Below are 22,196 nucleotides of genomic sequence, written 5' to 3'. Positions count from 1 at the left end.
AGGCCCGGTGCATGAAATTTGTCCCTCAGCCCGGCCTGCGCCCTTTCCAATCTGGGACCCCTCGGGGGATTTGGCCTAAACTGGCAGTCGGACATCCCTCTCACAATCTAGGACTGCTGGCTCCTAACCACATGCCTGCCTGCCTGCCTGATTGCCCCTAACTGCTTATGCCTGCAAGCCTGATCGCCCCCTAACTGCTCCCCTGCCGACCTGATTGCACCTAACTGCTCTCTTGCCGGCCCAATTGCCTCCAACTGCCCTCCCCTGCAGGCCTGGTTGCCCCCAACTGCCCTCTCCTGCTGGCCCAATCCCCCCACAACCACCCTCTCCTGCCGGCCTGATTGCCCACAACTGCCCTCCCCTTCCAGCCATCTTGTGATGGCCATCTTGTGGCAGCCATCTTGTGATAACGTCATGGCGGCCATCTTGTGACGACATTGCGTGAGGGCATTGTGTGATGCCACCTAGGCTTTTATTATATAGGATTGCTTCATTTGACTAGTTAAAATAAAAACTTTTGTTTATCAAAAGAAAGCCATAAAATGGGAGGAAATCAATAAAAATATATATTAAAAATCTATATATAAAAGAGCCAGGGTCCATAATGTCCAAAACAACCAAAGGCTCATCCGAACACTAGAAGTCAGTCCTGCAGTCAGTGCTGGGTTGCCGTGGTGACCCAGCATTGACTGCCACCGGTGTGGGTGTGGCGACCCAGCACTGACTGCTGAGGGGGCTGCAGATCAGGCCTGGAGAGAGGCCTGAAGAGAGATACAGGGTCTGATCTGCAGCCTCCATGGCAGCTGTTGATCAGCCATTGCCTCTCTCTTTCTCTCTGGGCTTTGTCAACAGCCGCACCTCTGTTTCTTTCTGGGTCTTTGCGGGGGCTGTTGATCAGCCCTGCCTCACTGATCAGGCCCGGAGATGCTGACTGGCATGGAAACCAACCAATCAGAACCAAATCTGGATGAACTGTGAGGAGTCAATGGCTGCCTAGGAGGTGCAGCTTTTGACCCTGACTGGCATAGAAACCAACAAATCAGAACCAAATTGGCCGGCAGGGGAGGGCAGTTGGGGGCAAGATCAGGCCTGCAGGGGAGGACATTTAGGGGTGATCAGGCAGGCAGAAGCAGTTAGGGGTGATCAGGCTGTCAGGGGAGAGCAGTTGGGGGCAAGATCAGGCCGGCAGGGGAGGGTAGTTAGGGGTGAGATCAGGCCAGCAGGGGGGGGCCATTGGGGGCAACCAGGCTGGCAGGGGAAGGCAGTTGGGGGCGAGATCAGGCCAGCAGGGGAGGGCAGTTAGGGGTGATCAGGCAGGCAGAGGCAGTTAGGGGCGATCAGGCAGGCAGGAGGTGAGCAGTTAGGAGCCAGTGGTCCCAGATTGCCAGAGGGATGTCCGACTGCTTGTGGGATTAGGCCTAAACTGGCAGTTGGACATCCCCCAAGGGGTCCCTGATTGGAGAGGGTGCAGGCTGGGCTGAGGGACCCCCCTGAGTACGAATTTTGTGCACTGGGCCACTAGTCCTATCTAATAAAAGGGTAATATGCAAATTGACTGTCATCCAACACACAAGATGACCACCCTCATGTGGACACAAGATGGCTGCCACAAGATGGCCAGCAGGGGAGGGCAGTTGTGGGTGATCAGACAGCAGGGGAGGGCAGCTGGGAGGGACCAGGCCTGCAGGGGAGGGCAGTTGGGGGTGACCAGGCCTGCAGGGGAGGGCAGTTAGGGGTGACCAGGCTGGCAGAGGAGGGCAGTTGGGGGCAATCAGGCCTGCAGGGGAGGGCAGTTAGGGGTGACCAGGCTGGCAGGGGAGGGCAGTTAGGAGCAATCAGGCCTGCAGGTTAGGGCAGTTGCGGGGGGGGGGGGAGGGCCAGGCCTGCAGGGGAGGGCAGTTGGGGGGGACCAGGCCAGCAGGAGAGGGTATTTGGGGGGGACCAGGCCTACAGGGGAGGCCAGTTGGGGGGGACCCAGTCCTGCAGTAGAGGACAGTTGGTGGGACCCAGGCCTGCAGGGGAGGACAGTTAGGGGTGATCTGGCCAGCAGGGAGGGCAGTTAGGGGTGACCGGGCTAGCAGGGGCGGGGAGTTGTGTGGGACCAGGCCTGCAGGGGAGGACAGTTGAGGGGGACCCAGGCTTGCAGGAGAGGGGAGTTGGGGGGGACCAGGCCTGCAAGGGAGGGCAGTTGGTGGGACCCAGGCCTGCAGGGGAGGTCAGTGGGGGGGGGGGACCAGGCCTGCAGGGGAGGGCAGTTGGGGGCGATCAGGCCAGCAGGGAGGGCAGTTAGGGGTGACCAGGCCTGAAAGGGAGGACAGTTGGTGGGACCCAGGCCTGCAGGGGAGGGCAGTTGGGGGGGACCAGGTCTGTAGGGGAGGGCAGTTGGGGGGGGACCAGGCCTGCAGGGGAGGGCAGTTGGGGGGGACCAGGCCTGCAGGGGAGTACAGTTAGGGGCGACAAGACTGGCAGGGGAGGACAGGGGTGACCAAGCTGGCAGGGGAGGGCAGTTAGGGGCAATTGGGCCAGCCGGGGAGCAGTTAGGCATCAATCAGACTGGCAGGGGAGTGGTTGGGGGTGATCAGGCTGGCAGGCAGAAGTGGTTAGGGGCAATCAGGCAGAGGCAGGTGAGCGGTTGGGAGCCAGCAGTCCTGGATTGTGAGAGGGATGTCCATCTGCCCATTTAGGTCCAATCCAGGTGGGATCGGGCCTAAACCGGCAGTTGGACATCCCTCAAGGGGTCCCAGATTGAAGAGGGTGCAGGCTGGGTTGAGGGACAGCCCCCCCCCCCCATGCACGAATGCCATGCACCGGGCCTCTAGTATATATATATAAAAAACCAGGGACTGTAACATCATAATGACCGGTCGCTATGACACCCACTGTGGCCAGCAAAATGGCCCGATCAGGGGGTGGGGCCGGCCGGCCAACCTCCCGCAGCCCCTCCCCCCTGGCCACCCATCCCTGATTGGACTCTCCCACTCTGATCAAGGGCGGGGCCAGCCAGCCAAACGTCCCCCCCCCCACCCTCCTGGTCAGCCACGTTCCTGATTGGCCTGCCCCATCATATCCCCGTGGCCCTCCTGACAGGACAGGAGGTGTACACAGGTGCTCCCATGCCCTCAGATCATTCACCTCTTGGAGGTTTGTCTTATCAAGTTTGTCAATCAACAAACTGATAAAAACATATTTTCAAAATCAGAAGTCCAAAAGGAATCAAATCTGGTTACTTTCGGGATTATACTTTCTCATCAGTGGAGATACACAGATAATTTACACAGACAGAAGAAAGGGAGAGGGGAGAGAAAGGAGGGAGACCTGGCAGGAGGAGGGAGAGAGAGAAAGGGGAGAAGGGAAGATGAAAGGCGTGGAGGGAGGAAGTGGGAAGTGTACGCCTCACTTGCAACTAAAGAGTGCACAAACAGAGGCTTCCCCCATAGGCGGGACACAGATCCCGGCTGGGGGTGGCTGCATGCCCTGCCTATCTTGGCTGAAGTGTGTCTAGTAGTATGTGATGGAGCCAGGGGCTTGCCCTGACATGCTCAGTATGTGATGATGGCACCTTTCTGGACACCTGGAATCTGGTGCCAGTTGCAGCCTCGCCACTTCCTCTCTCCGGGGCCTTGCACAAGGGCAGCCCTTCCCAGACCTCCCTTTCCTTCATTTCTAAATGTGGGAAGCTGCACAGGTTTACCCAACCGCCTTAAAGACCTAGTACAGTTCCTAGTTTCTTTCTCCCCATCCAGATGGCCATTTCACTTTGAGAGGCATAGCTCTTGAAATAGGTAAAAATGAGGAGTTGGAGAGTGATTTGAGCTAATAATTCCGTATTTTAATATTAGGGAAAGACATAACAGGCTGTCTTTTAATGTAAAATTCATCACACTAAATCCAATGAAAGAATATATCTATTATGTTGAAAGGGTCAGGTTTATGGAATGTAATCAGCAAACTACTTCATCCTTTTTGTCCAGTGACCCATTCAAACCTGCTCGGCAGGTAACTTCTCCCTGCTCTTTATACAAAGTCCAGGGCAAGCCCCTGGCTCCTTTGATCACTCTTAGATAACAATAAATTTCCCTGGTAACATCCAGCTACAAAACAGGCTATATATCTAGCACTTAAAATGCCCAGTCTCTTGCCCTGGCTGGTTTGGTTCAGTGGATAGAGAGTCAGCCTACGGAATGAAGGGTCCCAGGTTCGATTTCGGTCAAGGGCTCAGTTCCCAGTGGGGGTCGTGTTGGAGGTTCTTTCTCATCATTGATGTTCCTATCTCTCTCCCTTCCTCTCTGAAACCAATAAAAAATAAAAAAATCCCAGTCTCATGTAGTAGTCTAAATTTCCAGCTTCCTTTAAAGTTTAAGTTTCCCTTTGCTCCTCCCTCCCCCTGGCTTGTGCCCATGTGAGGCACAGTAGGAGAGGGGAGAGCAGCAGCTTTCCCACTGCTCTGATTTGTGCTTCCAGTCCTTCCCTGACTTGCTAACAGGGGTTTCTGATCACCCTGGCAGGGCAGGGAGGGGGATGGGAAGGGAGCAGCCCGAGGGAGGGAGAGGTTCTGCGTAACTAGTACTACAGTGATGAGTGGAGTACTCATGTGGGTTCTTCAGGACCTCCGTTCTGTGTGGACCCCTTACCTCAGGATCCCAGGACTCAGGTTGGCCCCAGAGTGTGGGTTGGCACACAGCACTGCCCCATCCTCTTTAAAGGTCTTTATTAAGTTTCTGAAAATGGAAGTCTGGCACTTATATTTTCCAGACACTTTTACAAAGAGGGCTCCAGATGGAGTCTGACACATGTGAAACTAGAAATCAGGAAGAAGGTAAAAATTATTCTTTTCTTCCTTTGACATTTATGATAGCAGGATGCTTGAGGTTCTTACAGTAATTTGGGCAAAGAATTCCACAATAAAAAAATCAGAAAAAACACACAAAAAACACCACCCATAGTTGGTGAATGGCTGTGCAAAGCCCGGGGTTTCATCACCATGGGATAACAAATTGCAGCATGCAGTAGCTCTGAAGCACCGCAGCAGCTCCATAGCAGTGAGGTCTCTTTGAAGACTGCAGAGCCAGGCACAGGCCCCTGGAATTCCCATCTCTAGGGAACATCAATATGGAACATTGAATTATCACCTCAATTCTTTACCCCACCATGTAGCTCCATTGCCAGGTAGCTTTCCAATTCCTCTCACAAAAAGGCATAATTTATCTCCCTATCCCTTGATTTTGAACTTGGCCACATGACTTGCTTCAGCCAGTGGAATATTAGGTGATATAACACAAGCAGAGGGGAAAACATGTGTTTGCCCTTCTTCTGCCTTCACCATGGAAAGCACTTCCCCTGGGTATCTGTTTCCCTGTCAGCCTTTGCTCAGAATCAAGAAACATGGAACAGGCTTGCATGAGGGCCTGAGCCCGGCCAGACCCACAGCTCAAAGTTGATTTGCCTGACCTAATCAACCCACACTCAGCTGACCCATAGATGTATGAGAAATAAATGCTCATTTTGGTAGAACATTGAAATGTTGTGATTGTTATGCACCATTATTGCAAAAATAGCTAATTGATACAAGCAACTTTTCATTTTTTACTTCACCAGCCTTCCCAAGAATTATGTAATCTAAGTCCCTGTATAAAATCACTAATTTGCTAAGAATTCTTTTTCTGGGAAAGGAATTCTGAGAAAATATTTTTTTTTCTCTGCTTGAGGCACACTAATGTTCATGCCAAGAACAAGTAGATAAGATGAATAAAATACAGAAAACCTCTTTTTAAGTTATTGGAGAGCTGCCAAGTTGACAAGCATTTGATGGGTCATGATTTTAGAAGAAGGAAAACAAATAATATGAGCTGACATTCCATAAGCCACTTTTCTAAACTTCAAGAAACTTTCTTGAGGGAGATAAAAAATGGTGGCAGAGTAAGTAGATGCTACACTGACATGTTCCCAGGACCAAACTGGAATTGCAACTAAAATACAAAAAAAACACAACCAAACAAACAAACAAACAAAAACAAACAAACAAAAACCCCACACACACAAAAAAACACACACAAAAACAACAACCATCCTGAATAATCAACTGAAGACTAGCTGGAGAGAATCCTGATAACCAAAGATGGAAAGTGAAGACTGCAATAGAGACTGGTAGGAAGGGCACAGGCGCAAAAGGCCTGGCTGGGATCCCACAGACAGCAGCTGAAGTTCTGGAGAGATATCTCAGCTGTGTGGGGTTCCCACTGAGAACTCTGGGTCTAAAACCTCAGCTGGGCTCCCCAGCCCAGAGCACCAGAACTGAGAAAGGTGCCCACATAACACCTGGCTGTGAAAAGCAGCAGGATTGCTGTCTGCCAGCCAGAGCCAATTAGAAATTCAGGCACACAGGATCAACACACAAAATTTCATGTGCAGCCACTCACAAAGTGGAATGGAGCTGTGTGAAGAGAGTCCAGGGTTGAGGGCTCTGGGGTTAGAGCTCAGAGGACAGCCACCTCAGTTTCCTGTGCTGAGTCATTCTCTCATGCTGCAGGGGACATCTTTCTCAGGCAGAATTTTGCCATCCATGTGGTTTTTACTTAGGAGGCAATTGCCCCACCCTATTGGAAAACCCATTGTGCCATCCTGTGGGGTTTCTGAGGCCAATTATGAGACTAAGAATAATAATTAGCTTATAGGCAGAAATAATTGCCCACCCTGTTGGAAAATCTATGGCCCCACTTGTGGATGATCACCGAAGGCTACTCAGGACTAAATCCAATCAGTCTGCAGATAGAGGTGGGTCACTGGAGGTTTAGGTCTTTGCCTGATCTAAATAGTCAGAAACAGTGTTTGGCACTGTCCTGCACTAGAGATTGGGAGGCATGGCAGATCCACCTAATACAGGGAGCCAAAATGGAGAGACAAAAATAAATAACCCTCAAATGAAAGAACAAGATAATTCTCTAGAAGAAGAGCTAAATGAAATGGAAATAAGAAATTTATCAGACATAGAGTTCAGAATAATGATGGTAAAGATGCTCAACAGCATGAAAAAGATTAGGAGAAGCCAAGGATCAGATTGGTGAATTGGAAGACAGGGTAGAAAAAAATCACTCAATCAGAGAACCAAAAAGAAAAAACAATTTAAAAATAGGAGAACAGCTTAAGGGAGCTGTGGGACAATATTCACATAACAAGTGTGCTAGAAGGAGAAGAAAGTGAGCAAAGGCTAGAGAATGTGTTTGAAGAAATAACAGCAGCAAACTTACCTAACCTGGTGAAGGAAAAAGCCACACAGGTTCAGTAGGCACAGCCTCGGAGAGTCAGGCCAGGTCAGGATGGGATCCACGGTGCTACAGAGTGAGTGCCAACACTTCTCCAGCTTCCTGGGCTTGCTGAGCATCTTGTCCCAGTGCTCCAGCTCTCGGCCTCAGGCATACATGTAGGGGCTACCACCCCGTGGCTCAGCGGCTAGCTTTCTGCAGGAGGAAAAGCACTGTGATTCTCTGGAGTGCAGAAGGCCCATCACCTCAAGCATTGCCAGTGCCTTCTGCCACCCCGTCTCCCTCCCCCTCACTCCTACCCTTCCCCATCTATCCTCCCTCCCCCTCCTGCCCTCTCCCCTCCCTTCCCCCTCTTTTAGTACTTTTCCCCTCCAAGGAAGCAGCCAGCTTCCTCCCTCTTTCAATTTCAGTTGACTGACCCCAAAGAGATCCTGACTTTGCCCTGGAGCTGGAGATGGCAGGATTGGGGGAGGGGGGATAAATCCAGGGAAGAGCCAGTCCTTGGGGATACCACTTCACTCCTCATTCCTTACTGGGCCATTTTAAGCCTGCCTCACATCAGAGCTGAACTAGGATCCCCTCCAGAAAGAAGCCTTCTTTCATCAGCCCACTTATACATTCAGGAGGAACATTCGACGGAACTTTCACCTCCATTGTCACAGTGGAGAAGGGTCTTAAGCTCTGGCCCACGAGACCAGTCAGCTCCACTCCCCTAGACAGTGGCTGTGGACACGGGTGTGGGCAGTGGGGGAGAGCTGGCTGGGGTGACTCCCAGGACATAAAGGCTTGTTGGAAGGCATGGGCAATGCAGGGCATGGAGTGACATGGCATAGGTCACCTGGCTGGGGGAGGCAGCCATGCTGCTCCCACCCTCTGGCAATCTGCTACAGGAGGGGTGGCAGAAGTCATCCCCTCTCTGGGTGCCACAGGCAGTCCCACTGTGAGAAAGCTGCTGGGGATCCAGCTCCCTCACTGGCAAGCCCTGCCCTTGGGCCTCCTTAGGCAGGGATGGAACAGAATCCATGGGCTCTCGGCGTCCCCGCTGTCTGGGTGCTCAGCAACCCTGCTTGCCCACTGCCCCCGACTGGGTGTGGGGATGGCCTGATTGCCCATGGGCACTCTGCAGCATGGCCAGGCTCAGGCTGGCAGTGCCCAGTTCTGCGGGCTCGGCCTGGAAGCTGAAGGTCTCGCTGTATACAGGATTGGCAGAGCCCAGCACAGCCGAAGTCTTTTTGCACTTGAGAAACTTATGGTTCATCATCAACACTTTGACAAACACACCTGAGGGGCAGTGCAGATGGAGGGCTGAGAGGAGCAGGCAGGGGCCCAGCCTCTGGCCTGCTGGAGGTCTGGCTGTGGGGGGCACATGGACCCCATTACTCACAGCCACTGTGGCCAGAGGGCTGTGGCCACAGGGCGTTACGAGAGGAGACAGGGTGATTAGTGTCTTGCCTCGGGGCGCAGGACACTCAGCTCCTTGCCTCTTCCTTCCTCTCTGCCTCTGGAGCACCCATGGCTTGGCTGGCCCTTGTTGGCAGGAGCCTGGCCCCGCACACTCATCCCTCCCACTTGGGTGCTGGGTTCTCAGGTACCCTGAGGCCCCTTAAACACCTTCTCCTTCAGAGAGCCAAGTTTTTGAGTGTGGGGCTCAGATGGGTTTTGGATCAGCAGTGGAAGGTTCAATGCCAACTTGCTGATGGTGCCAAGACACATGGCATACAAGTATCTCACAGATGCAAAGACACACGGGTGGCAGACAGCCATCACTCAGTGCACACACGCGGGAGGCAGACAGCCATCACTCAGTGCACACACGCGGGAGGCAGACAGCCATCACTCAGAGCACACACGCGGGAGGCAGACAGCCATCACTCAGAGCACACACGCGGGAGGCAGACAGCCATCACTCAGAGCACACACGCGGGAGGCAGACAGCCATCACTCAGTGCACACACGCGGGAGGCAGACAGCCATCACTCAGTGCACACACGCGGGAGGCAGACAGCCATCACTCAGTGCACACACGCGGGAGGCAGACAGCCATCACTCAGAGCAGACACGTGGGAGGCAGACAGCCATCACTCAGAGCAGACACGTGGGAGGCAGACAGCCATCACTCAGAGCACACACGCGGGAGGCAGACAGCCATCACTCAGAGCAGACACGTGGGAGGCAGACAGCCATCACTCAGAGCAGACATGCGGGTGGCAGACAGCCATAACTCAGGGCAGACACGTGGGTGGCAGACAACCATAGCCTTGCTGGAGACCCACCTGGAGGTGGATGTGTGAGGTGAGCCGGTGCAGGGCCCCTGCTCCTCCGGCTCTGGGTCTGGGAGGTTGGGGGAGCAGAGTGCCCTTGGCCTGCTGGGCTGGAGCACCTTTTCTTCCAGAGACTGCCATGCCTGTGTCCAGGGGACCTCCTGGGGCAGGGAGGTGTGAGACTCACCCTGGAGGAACCAGTTCAAGGAGCTAAGACCTTGCCTTTGCAAAAGGGAGGGCTGACTTGGTCACAGGAGTCTTAGGGGTCTTGGTGGAGGCCAAGGGGATGGTGTACTGGGTTCAACATAAGGAACTGGCTTCTCACACCAATGTCCATACTAAGAGAGTATGCAAGAAGAAGCTGGATGGCCAAGGGGAGGGTCGGCTCCAGCCTTAGTCCCCAAGCCCACAGGGTGGGATGTGTCCCTGGAGGAGCACTTGCTGTCACAACTCCGCTGGTCCTGGAGCTCTAGGCCCTTGGCTCGCAGCACGACCACAGTGAGGCAGCTAGGGCAGTCCTAGCTGAGGCAGAGCTGGAGGGCGCCAAACTCCAAGGGAGGCCGGAGAGGCGCGGAAGGCACAGCACCATGGGGCAGGCTGTGGAAGAGCCCCAGTGCCTCCTTCCTCCCAGCAGTCAGGCCCAGGTGCCACGTGACTACGCACCTCCTCCTTGAAACCTACCCGCCGTTTTACAGACGGAGAAGCAAAGGTCTGCAGAGCTGGGAATCTGTGAAGTCCACACAGAGGTGAGGACAGAACTGAGGCTTCACACTCAGGTCTGGGGGTGCCAAAGCCTACCTGAGCCATGGGGTTTTCCTGGGGGGTTGGGGGAGGCAAGTAAATATATTTCTTGATGTATCGCCTTCCACAGCTGTCTGATCTGTTGTGGAACCCACACACGGATTCTTCAAATCACTCTAGGTAATCTGGGTAGCATGCCCTAGCCAGGGGCGCCTCCACCCCACCCCTCCCATCCAGGCACTTGTAGGGATGGTGGGCAGATGCCCATGGGAGTGTGGCACACAGTGGCATATATCTAGTGGCCTTGATCTTTACCTCCAGGCTCTCAGCCTCCAGGTCTCTGCAGATAATGCACCGACAGTCGGTTTCATTGCTCAGAGGGAACAGCACCTGGCCCAGGAGCTGGTGCTTCTTCTACAAGTCCACATGGTACACCGGGAACCTCGGCACCTCTGAGTGATGCTCATACTAGAGAGGTAGGGCTGGGCTGGGGTGGGATGGGATGGCGTGGCACACTGTTCTGGACACAGGAGCTTTTGGTGAGGGGTGTTTCAACCAGAGACCTGAACACCCTAAACCCAGGCATCTTTGGGGACCCTTCACAGCAGCTTGGCCAGCACAGCAGGAGGTGGGAATGTGTGCCAGAGTTTTGCCATGCAGAGTGTGGTCTGAGGGCCAGTGGGATTCACCACCCTCTGGACCTTGTTAGGAATGCAGGACTTTGGGACCCACCCCAGACCCACGAAGTGGAATCTGCTGATTCACAGGGGAAGGAGTTTAGAGACAGGAGGCAGTGGTAGGGAATGGGTCCATGGGAAAGGAATGCATCCGTGATGGGCAGAGACGCTCCAAGCCGCCAGGTTGTTTATCTCACATACACAGGAAGGAGGAATGTTAATAGATAAGGGGAAGAAGAAGAGGGGGCACCGGTGAGCTTTGAACTTTGAAACTGATACCATACAGGGAAAAGGGGGAAAGTGGCCAATTAGGAAAACATGGGGAACATGAATTAAGGAAGGGTCCAATTAGAAAGTTATGGACAGACAAAGAGCTGCCAGCATTTATAAACCCAAAGACCAAGAAACTCAGAGGACTAGGGTTTTTCCATTTTAGAGAGAAACAGCAGGGTTTTCTCAATTTGGGGACCCCTGCCCAGGGGGAATCTGTATATGCTTGCAATAAACTTCCACATTTTTGCTTAAAATCTTTTAGTCCACAAATTTTATGCTTCAAACTTCATAGAACAAGAACCTGAAACGAGAGTCCGAGCTTGCCATTCCGCAGATCAACAGGGGATCACTGGGGCTGGGATCTCCTGCACAAGCCTCTCCTTGCCACGCTGCCTGCTCCAGGAGCCGCACCTGGAGGACCAAGTGCTCATCAAGCTGCGGGTTGACAGCTTTGTGTTTGGTCCTGGACGGCAGGACGCGCCCTCCTCTGGCAGCAGGTGGAGCTTCACCAGGGACTGCAGGTCTGTGAGGGTGCCCACAGCCACCCGCAGGCCCAGGCCCACCCGCAGTCGCTCTGCCTCCCGCTGGTATTCTGCGGAGAACCACAGCTGCCCCAGGCAGCCCTCGCTCGTGTCCTCCAGGAACTTGTACCGCTCTGGATGACGATTCCCACCGCACACACATCTCCTGCAACACAGGCCCTGGGAGGTCGGGCAGGTAGAGGAAGGCAGAGGCCTGGGCTTCACTGGCCCTCTCCTGGCCCATCCCTTCCCCATCCCATCGGGGCTGAGGCCTCGCCTGACCATAGCTGCTCCACTGGCTTCTCCAGACTGAACACAGCCTCCCTCCAGTGTAGCTCCTCCGGACCCTCTGCTCCATGGCCTTGTCCGCCCAGGCCTGCTCCTCCCTGGGCCCCTCCCAGAGCCCAGTGTTCACTCACCTCCTGCCCGTGATCAACCCCATCCCCAGAGGTCAGGGCTTGCTGGGGTGGGGGTGGGGGCAGCGGATCACAGCACCCGGCACCTGGTCTAGCCCCTTTCTGTGGTGTGCAGAGGCCATCTCAGTGAGAAAGTGTTGCCTCTTTTCTTCCTCTTCAAATTAGAAAAGTCAAGCTGATGACCGGTGGGTCCTGGGAAGGTCTCTTGGGAAGCCCTCAGAGCAGAGAGGTGGGCAGAAAGCTGTGCGCCAGCTCCTACCACCCACTCTCTGGGCCAGCCAGCCCCTCCCCAGGAGCAGACCCAGCACCGGTCCTGACCTGGAAACACTGGCTCCATTCTCCAGATCTGCCGCTTACTGCCTCAGTGACCTTGGGCAAGACACGGTTAGCCTCCCGAGTCAGCAGAAGAACATGTAAGATGGGGTGATAGTCCCTCTCCCTCCAGAGGTGTGGTGAGGTCTCACTCCAAATCAGCACATGAGGCTGGGGTGCAGCAGGCACCTGGGAACCCAAGTACCTGGAAAGAATGCCAACTCTGGCTTCCCTGGGCCCATCCAGGCCACGTTTCCGAGCCAGGCCCGTGACAGCAGATGGGTCTGCCCTAGCCTGAGACCCTGACCTCTGGGCAGGCCCTGGTGGGAGCACTCACCACAGTTGCTGCTGGCCGTGGGGAGGAGCTCGGGGCTGGGCAGGGGTCCTGCCGCACCTGGGCCCACTCTCTGCTGTGCAGGGGCACCCATTCTTGGCTTTGAAGGGAAGGAGACACCACAAATGGCACACCTGGTGGCCTGTCCAGAGGCAGGGAGATGACAGGGAGGTGGCAAGGGAATGGTGTGGCCTCAGAGCGCCCGCCCAGAGGGGTTGAGTGCCAGGGGCTGGAGGAGGAGAAACCAGTGGGAGCCAGTAGGAGGCAAGAGCACCCTTTCTGGCCCACACCGGGCTACCCCCAACACACACACACACACACACACACACACACACACACACACACACACACCTGTCTGCCCATAGCAGTGGTGAGCCAAGGAGGAGCGCAGCCTCTGGAGCTGGCCTGTGTCTGCATGCCTTTCCTCCCACCCACTACTGATGTCCTCTGAGCCTCAGCTTTCACAGTGACCTTGGGCAAGGGCTTCCGAATGCCTATCTCATGGCTGTGGTGAGGCTTCTAGGGTTTCTTGATGATAGCTCCCAGCATGGCAGCGGCACCCAGACTGTGCTTCAAAGCAGAGCTTTCTTCCCCGCCCCTCAAGGGAAAGGCCCAGAGCACTCTGTGTCCATCCGCAAGCAGGGGGCAGAGCTTGTCCCCCTGTACGCTGGGAGCTGCCCCAGTCCCTGGCAGCTCCTCATAGGTGCAGGTGGCACAAACCTCCTCCAGACACAGCAGCTCACCTCACCAGCAACAGTAGCCCCAACCTCCCAACCACACCCCCAATTTGCAGGGCTGCCTGCTCTGGGGTGGAGACCACCAGGACTGATGCCTGGGGAAAGCCAACCCCTTTACACCACAGCCCTCCAGAGCAGAGTTTAGACAGCAACCCCAGCCCCTGAGCTGGACCCCAGGAGTGGCACAGAAGCAGGGGTGGGGGGGGGGGGGTCTGTGTCTGCTGGAAGGGGCTGCGGGATCTCAGTAGGAAAGCCATTTCCTTCTGGGTCTTAGCTCCCTGGGCAGCACCTCTGGTTTCCCTGGGAAAGCAGTTGGGGGTCTCACAGAAATGCGCCATTTCCTTGTGCTTCTGAGTAGAAATTAAACCTTCTTTTACCAGAACCTCCAGGTCCCCCGGAATCCTGTCCAGGCCCCAGGGGGAGCTGGGTGGCACCAGGCACCAAGGGAAGCCCAGGAAGGGCTGGGGAGCTGGGGTGCATTCAGAACCCTATCCTTTGGGGTCCTGGAACCTGCTGAGGGCAGGTCTCCGGTTTGAATTCTGTAACTTTCCCTCAGCTCTCCGGCGAGGTGCCCACGCCCGCACGGGGCGTCCGCAGAAGGCGCTGGGTGTGGACCAGGATGGGGCAGCAGGTGTGAGGAAAGGAGGCCCACGGAGCACCCTTTGCTGCTGGCACCTAACCCCACATTTGCGGGACCGCTGAGAGAACTCGGCCACGTGATCCCACGGAACAGCAAAGGAGGAGGCCCCCTTTGGGTCCCGTGCGCGGGCGAGGCTTCCGGGCTCTGGGCTCCAGACCGCGCGGGTGGTGAGAAGGCAAGACCCCCACACCCCAGACCCCCAACTGCCGTGAGGAACCGCCTCGCTCTCCATGCCACCCGCACCCGCTGGGCCGCGCAGGCGGGCGACGCCAGCGGAGCCTGCGGGGCAGAGGAAAGTGGCCGAGGGGCCGGCGGGGAGACCGGGCGCTGACGGGTCACGGGCTGCTGCGCTGGCCTTCTGCGCGCCTCCCACCGCCGCTAGTCGGATGCTGGACCGGGTTAGGGGGCGCGGGAGACTGTCTCTCCACTCTCCGGGCCTGCGGCGGCGGGAGTAGGGCACGGACGCAGCACCTCGAGGCTGCAGCTGCGCCCCGGCCTTGGCCTGGCTCCAGGGGCGGGATCGCACCCAGAGCTGCGGAACCGCAGGGCGGAGGGTGGAGGGGGACAAGGTGGGAGGAGAGGGTGCTGAGAGCACCCCTCTGGGAGGGCCGAGCGGGCTCTCCGCGGCTGCCGGCGTTGGGCCCTGGCCTGGCGCACCTGGCGGCCTGCGCGCCGGCTCCGGGGGCGGAAACTGCGGGCTTCCAGGTCCCAGCGCATGGTTCCCGCACCGCAGGGCCGTGCTGCCCGCCTGGCCGGGGCGCGGGGCGCCGCCTCAGTGGACAAAACAACTAATCGAGGAGAGCGTGGGTTCCGCAGCCCGACTTCGGGTCCAGCCCCGGCTCCCACGGCCGGCGGTGAGGTGGGCACTTGACTTCGGCTGCTGTCCTCGCCGGTCACTAGGGCGTCCCTCCAAGGACGCCCACGGCCCGGTCCACGGCAGAGAGGAGGGCGCGTGCCAACCCTCCCGCGCTGCGCGTCCCACCGAGGTGGCTGCCTGGCCCGCGCCCTCCGCTCCCATCGTGACAGCGGTTCCTGTCCGCCCGCAGGCAGCCCTGCCAGTGGACGGCGGGGCTGGTGTGGACGGCGGGGCTGGTGTGGACGGCGGGGCCGGTGGACGGCGGGGCCGGTGGACGGCGGGGCCGGTGGATGGCGGGGCCGGTGTGGACGGCGGGGCCGGTGGATGGCGGGGCCGGTGTGGACGGCGGGGCCGGTGTGGACGGCGGGGCCGGTGTGGACGGCGGGGCCGGTGGATGGCGGGGCCGGTGTGGACGGCGGGGCTGGTGGACGGCGGGGCCGGTGGATGGCGGGGCCGGTGTGGACGGCGGGGCCGGTGGATGGCGGGGCCGGTGTGGACGGCGGGGCCGGTGGATGGCGGGGCCGGTGTGGACGGCGGGGCCGGTGGACGGCGGGGCCGGTGTGGACGGTGGGGCCGGTGGATGGCGGGGCCGGTGTGGACGGCGGGGCCGGTGTGGACGGTGGGTCCGGTGTGGTCGGCGGGGCTGATGTGGACGGCTGGGCTGCGAGGCGGTTGTGAGTGGGGACACACGAATATGTGTGTGGGGAGAGGGAGGGTCGCTCTTGGTTTACAGCCTTGAAGGTTGCACCCAAAGACCCGGCCTGGGCCAGGCTCGCAGGAGGCAGGAGGTCGGCGGCTGGTGTGCGGGGGCCTGGGCGGGTGGGTGGTGAGCTGAGGTCCCACACACAGGAGGGGTCTGGGAGTCTTGGGATGCCTGTGCGCTCTCTTTTTGGGGTCTGACTGGTGCGAGGTGAGAAGGGGTGACCTCGCACCCCGAAACTGCCCCAGAGGGGTGGGGCCTCTCTCTCTGCCCTAGCCCACACCCTGCTGGGAGCCTGCTGTGGGAGGGCGTCCCCCCAGCCGCCTTTCTCCTCTTGTAAATCTGCCCTCCAGTGGCCGGGTCGCAGGGGCTGGAGTGTCTGAAGAACCCGCAGGCCTCTGCCCTGCTGGGCGGCGTTGGGGGCCTTGGATGCCCCTGAGGCTTACCAATCTCTCCCCTCAGGTCTGAGTCGGAGGTCTGCGTTAGTTTCTGTTGCTGCTGTAACAAATCACCATAGATTTTGTGGTGAAAACCACGTTTGTTACCCTACAGTGGGGGCAGGGCTGCGTGCCTTTCCCGCCTGCCTTCGGGGAGCTGCCTGCAGGCCCCTCGCTGGTGCGCCACCAGCAGCAGGTGGCTAAGCTCAGCGTCCCTTTCCTCTTCACCACAACTTTCTCTGCCTCCGCTTCAAGGGCCTTTGGGATCACACGGCCCCTGGATGGTGCAGGATAGCCTCCCACCTCAGGATCCTCACCTCCCACTTCGGCAGAGTCCCTTTGTCCAGTGAGGTAAGCTATTCCCAGGTCCCAGGAATTCGGACATTGATGACTGGAGCCATTGGGGCAGGGACCACAGTGTTCCCAGTCCCGGAGGGAGGCTCAGCCCGGCCTCCTGCTGCCTGCAGCGCCCAGTGAAAAGGCTGGGGCCAGGCAGCTAGCAGAGTCCGCATGCCCCTGGCATGGTAACCCTTCCTGCATCGTGACCTCCCAACCCCCAGCTGCCCTACGTGGCCTGACTCCCCTGAGAGGGCCTGGCCTCATCCACAGCCAGAGCCTCCATGGTGGGGCCTGCACTGTGCTTGCCTCCTTTGGGTGTGGGTGCTCCCGGAAAATGGAGACTTGTGGCCAGTGAATGTGCCAGACCCAGAGGGATAACCCTGGAGCCTTTCTAGGGCTCCCAGCATCCTCCCTGGCCTTTCCCCTCACCACCCACATCCAAGCAGTGGCCAAGTCCTGCAGCTCTTCCTCCTCCATCACCAGCATCATCTTCGCCAGGTCTCCATCATCCCTTCCCTGGAGCACCCATCCGCCTCCTCTCTGCTCTTCACATCCCATCTTCTACCCCTTCCCCAGCTTCTGCCTTCCGGGCTCCCCTCCCCGGGGTCCCCTCCATCCCTGTGCAGTGCTTAGTGCCCGTGACTGTCACCACCTCTCTCTCTCAGACCAGGACCCCCGTGGAGGCAGGGCCGGGCTTATTCAGCTCAGCATTCCTGTGCCCGCCTCTGGGCCAAGGCTATGCTGATGGTGGATGAAGGGCTTGTGCCTCGGAGGAGCTTCCCTCTGGCTCCTGCCACCACCACCCATGCATTCCACACATCCTGGTCCAGGCTTTCAGCTCCTCGGCCTGGCTCTGGAGACCAGCTTCTGGGCCTTGTTCTGTCTGCAAACACCTTCCACATCCAGCCAGCCTGCTGAGCTTTGAGTCTTTTTTCCTCCATTGGGAAATGAGAGCAGGTGGCAGGAAGGAATTCACCTTTCTTGCTGCTCCTTATGTTCTGGGCATCATGATGCAGGCTCCATGTACTGGACCCCATCGGTCCCCACTTCTTGTCGGCCCTGCAGGGTAGGACCACCTCCCAGATGAGGAAACTGAACCAGAGAGGTTCCATGACCGACCCAGTAAGTGGTGGAATGGGACCTGTCAGCTGGCTCCTCTTCTTTCCTCCCCACTGACCAGCGAGGGACCCATGCAAGGGCCCAGGAGACCATTTGCTGTGGAGATGACCATGAACTGGGCCAGCTACAGTCACTGTGGTTGGTCTCCCCTCTGTCCACTGTCCCCGGGGTCTCTGAGACAAGGCTGGCATGGAGCCAATGCCACAGAGCAGAATGGCTTCCTGGTGTGCTGCTTCCCGTTTTCCCATCTAGTTCCTTCCTGGGCTCCTGGGAGCTGGAAACTCTGGGAACAGCAGTCGACAGGTTTCTCTTTTCCATGGCCAAGGGAAGTCATATTTTCACTGGCAAAGTGTTTCCAAGGAGGGTTCAGGAAGTCCAAGTGTTTATTTATTTTTTAAATATTTTTATTGAAATCAGAGAGGAAGGGAGAAGAGAGAGAGAGAAACATGAATGAGAGAGAATCATTGATCGGCTGCCTCCTACATGCCCCACACTGGGGATCGAGCCACAACCCGGGCATGTATTCTGACCTGGAATTGAACCATGACCTCCTGGTTCATAGGTCGATGCTCAACCACTGAGCCACTTGGCTGGGCTCTTCCTCTATTCTCTGATGATGTCATAAGGTGGGCTGACTTATCCTTAATTCCAGAGGTAGGCTTGATCCAGAGCTGACCAGTAAGAGTATCACATTCCTTAGGCCACAGTGATGGGATAAGAGCTGGGCAGTGACTCACATTAGTTTGCTATGACTTAAACCTAGAATTTTTTTTTTTTGGGGGGGGACAGTTGAGAGTGATTATAATAACACTAGCTCATGCAATAACTTGGTGTTGTTCTCAACTCCTTAAACTCTTTTCCATGGACTTAGAGCTGTGAGGATATCCAGGAACTACTGAGAGCCAACTATGTATGGAAAATCTGTCTAAAGGAAATGAAGAGGCACCACATTCTGATGATACCACCTAAGCTCATGGATCCAGCCACTCCTGACTGCCTCAAACCCTTGAGTTACAAGAGCCAAAGGAAAGTAATTTTGGTGCTTCAGTCATTAGAGTTGAGTTTCTGCCTCTTGAAGTAATATATTTCTATATATTACTGGCTAATATATTTCTGTGTAGATATAAAAGACTCATCAGTAGTGGTACCTGCCATGCTCTTAGCCCAGAGGGGACAGCCAGTAGGTGGCCATGTTTTAGACCAGGTGCCCATTGTATGGGAGATGGCACCAGAACCCGGACTTGTGAGTTTTCCTCTGGCATCAAAGATGACCTGTGCCTGTCAGATTCCTTCTGTCTGAGCCATGAGTTAGAAAAATGGCAGAAGTGAGGCATCTAGCTGTAGGGGAAGGGAGAAGACAGTAATTTCCATGAATAAAATCAGAAACCAAAGTGGAGGAGTAACCACTGACACCACAGAAATACAAAGGATTGTAAGAAAATACTATGAACAACTATATGCCAACAAGCTGGACAATGTGGATGAAATGAACAAATTCCTAGAAAAATACAATCTCCCAAAACTGAATCAGGAGGAATCAGAAAACCTGAATAGGCCAATAACAACTGATGAAACAGAAGCAGTAATAATAATAATAATAATAATAATAATAATAATAATAAAACTCCCAGCAAACAAAAGCCCAGGTCTGGATGGCTTCATGGGAATTTTACCAAACATTCAAAGAAGAACTAACACCTATACTCCTCAAGCTATCCTGAAAAATCCAAGAGAAAGGGACACTTCCAAGCTCTTTTCAGGAGGCCAGCATTATCCTAATTCCAAAACCCGATAAAGACACTACAAAGAGAATTATGGGCCAATATCCCTGATGAACATAGATGCTAAAATTCTCAACAAAATATTAGCAAATCGGATCCAGCAATATATTAAAAAGATCATACAACATGACCAAGTGGGATTTATTGCAGGGATGCATTGCTGGTACAATATTTGCAGATTAACAAACGTAATGCATCACACAAACAAATTGAAAGACAAAAATCACATGTTCATATCAATAGACACAGAAAACGCACTCGACAAAATCCGACACCCATTTTTTAATTTTTTATTGTTGAAAGTATTACATAGGTCCCCTTTTTCCCCCCACATTGACCTCTTCCAGCCCACTCCCATCCCCCTCAAGCCTTCACTACCCCATTTTCTGTGTCCACGGGTTATACATATATGCATACAAGTTCATTGGTTGATCTCTTCCCACCCACCCTCCCCTGCCTTCCCTCTGATGTTCGACAGTCCTTTCATGCTTCTAGGTCTCTGGGTCTATTTTGTTCATCACTTTATTTTGTTCATTAGATTCCACATATGAGTGAAATCATGTGATACTTATCTTTCTCTGACTGGTTTATTTCGCTTAGCATAATACTCTCCAGGTCCACCCATGCTGTTGCAAATGGTAAGAGTTCTTCCTTTTTTATTGTCAAGTAGTTTCCATTGTGTAAATGTACCACAGTTTTTTTACCCACTCATCTGCTGATGAGTACTTAGGCTGTTTCCACATCTTAGGTATGGTAAATTGCGCTGGTAAGAACATAGGAGTGCATATATCCTTTCTGATAAGTGTTTTGGGTTTCTTAGGATATATTCCTAGAAGTGGGATCACTGAGTCAGATGGGAGTTCCATTTTCAATTTTTTTGAGGATACTCCATACTGTTTTCCATAATGGCTGCACCAGTCTGCATTCCCACCAGCAGTGCACTAGGGTTCCCTTTTCTCCACAACCTCACCAACACTTGTCTCCAACACCCATTTTTAATAAAAACTCTTAGCAAAGTGGGAATCGAGGGAGCATATCTCAACATCATAAAGGCCATATGTGAAAAATCTACAGCGAACATCATACTCAATGAGCAAAAGCTAAAGCCATTTCCCCTAAGAACAGGAACAAGACAGGGATGTCCCCTTTACCATATATATATATATATATATATATATATATATATATATATATATGGTAAAAGGGGAGGGTAGGTGGGAAGATATATATATATATATATATATATATATATATATATATAATATATTTTTATTGTTTCAGAGAGAAAGGGAGAGGGAGATAAAAACATCAAGGATGAGAGAGAATCATTGATAAGCTGCCTTCTGCATGCCCCACACTAGGGATTGAGCCCACACCCTGGGCATATGCCCTGACCAGGAATTGAACCGTGACCTCCTGGTTTATAGGCCGATGTTTAATCACTGAGCCATGCCAGCTGGGCCACTTTCACCACCCTTATTTAATATAGTACTGGCAGTAATAGCCACAGCAATCAGACAAAAAGAAGAAATTAAAGGCATCCAAATTGGAAAGGAAGAAGTGAAACGGCTCAGTATTCACAGATGACAGTATATTGTAAATAGAAAACCCTAAAGGATCCACCAAAAAGACTACTAGATTTAATAAATGAATTTGACAATGTAGCAGGATACAAAATTAACATCCAGAAATTGATGGCATTTTTATACACCAATAATGAATTCTCAGAAAGAGAAACTAAACAAACAATCCCATTTACCATTGCAATAAAAAAATTAAGATGCTTAAAAATAAACTTAACCAAGGAGGTTAAAGACCTGTATTCAGAAAACTACAGGATTTTGAAAAAAGCGATAGAAAAAGATATAAACAAGTGGAAGAATATACCTTGTTCATGGATTGGTAGAATTAACATCATTAAAATGTCCATACCACCCAAGGCAATCTACAGTTTCAATGCAACCCCTATTAAAATACCAATGGCGTATTTCAAATATCTAGAACAAATACTCTAAAAATGTATATGGAACCAAAGAAGACCCCACACAGTTGCAGCAATTTTGAGAAAGAAAAACAAAGTTGGAGGAATCACAATACCAGATAAGTTAAACTACAAAACCACTGTAATCAAAACAGCCTGTTACTGGCACAAGAATAGGCATGTAAATCAATGGAACAGAACAGAGACCCCAGAAATCGATCCAAGTCATTATGCTCAATTAATATTTGACAAAGGAGGGAAGAACATACAATGGAGTCAAGAGAGTCTCTTCAATAAAATGGTGTTGGGAAAATTGGACAGATACCAGCAAGAAATTTAAACTTGACCACCAACTTACACCATACACAAAAGTAAACTCAAAATGGATAAAAGACTTAAATGTAAGTTGTGAAACCATAAAAATCCTAAAAGAAACTGTAGGCAGCAAAATCTCAGGCATCTCTCATAGCAACATGTTTACGGATACATCTCCTAGGGCAAAGGAAACTAAGGAGAAAATAAACAAATGGGACTACATCAAAATAAAAAGCTTCTTCACAGCAAAAGAAACCACCATCAAACTGAAAAGGGAGCCCACTGCCTGGGAGAACATATTTGGCAATGATACATCTGATAAAGGATTAATATTCAAACTATATAAGGCACTCATACAACTTAACAAAAAGAAGACAAACAATCCAATTTAAAAATGGGCAAAGGACCTAAATAGATACTTCTCCAAGTGGACATATAGATGGCCAAGAGACTTATGAAAAAATGCTCAAAGTCACTGATCATCACACCTCACACCT

The 22,196-nt window shown here is 53.8% G+C and overlaps 1 pseudogene across 1 annotated transcript; it reads right to left on the bottom strand.

The window, feature by feature from the left end:
• Positions 1-4,976: 4,976 nt before the first annotated feature.
• On the bottom strand, positions 4,977-14,888 carry LOC308233524 (synaptotagmin-15-like; annotated as a pseudogene). The gene is made up of 9 exons: positions 14,829-14,888; positions 13,414-13,626; positions 12,798-12,936; positions 11,623-11,866; positions 10,577-10,794; positions 9,963-10,080; positions 8,369-8,540; positions 7,245-7,454; positions 4,977-5,094 (listed from the first exon to the last, which is right to left on the bottom strand). The product of its transcript is annotated as a synaptotagmin-15-like (transcript).
• Positions 14,889-22,196: the final 7,308 nt, after the last annotated feature.

This window comes from Plecotus auritus (assembly GCF_963455305.1).
Source record: "Plecotus auritus genome assembly, chromosome: 9".
Lineage (NCBI taxonomy): Eukaryota > Metazoa > Chordata > Mammalia > Chiroptera > Vespertilionidae > Plecotus > Plecotus auritus.
Note: the sequence above shows the minus strand (reverse complement) of the source record. Positions and strands in the feature narration are given on the sequence as shown.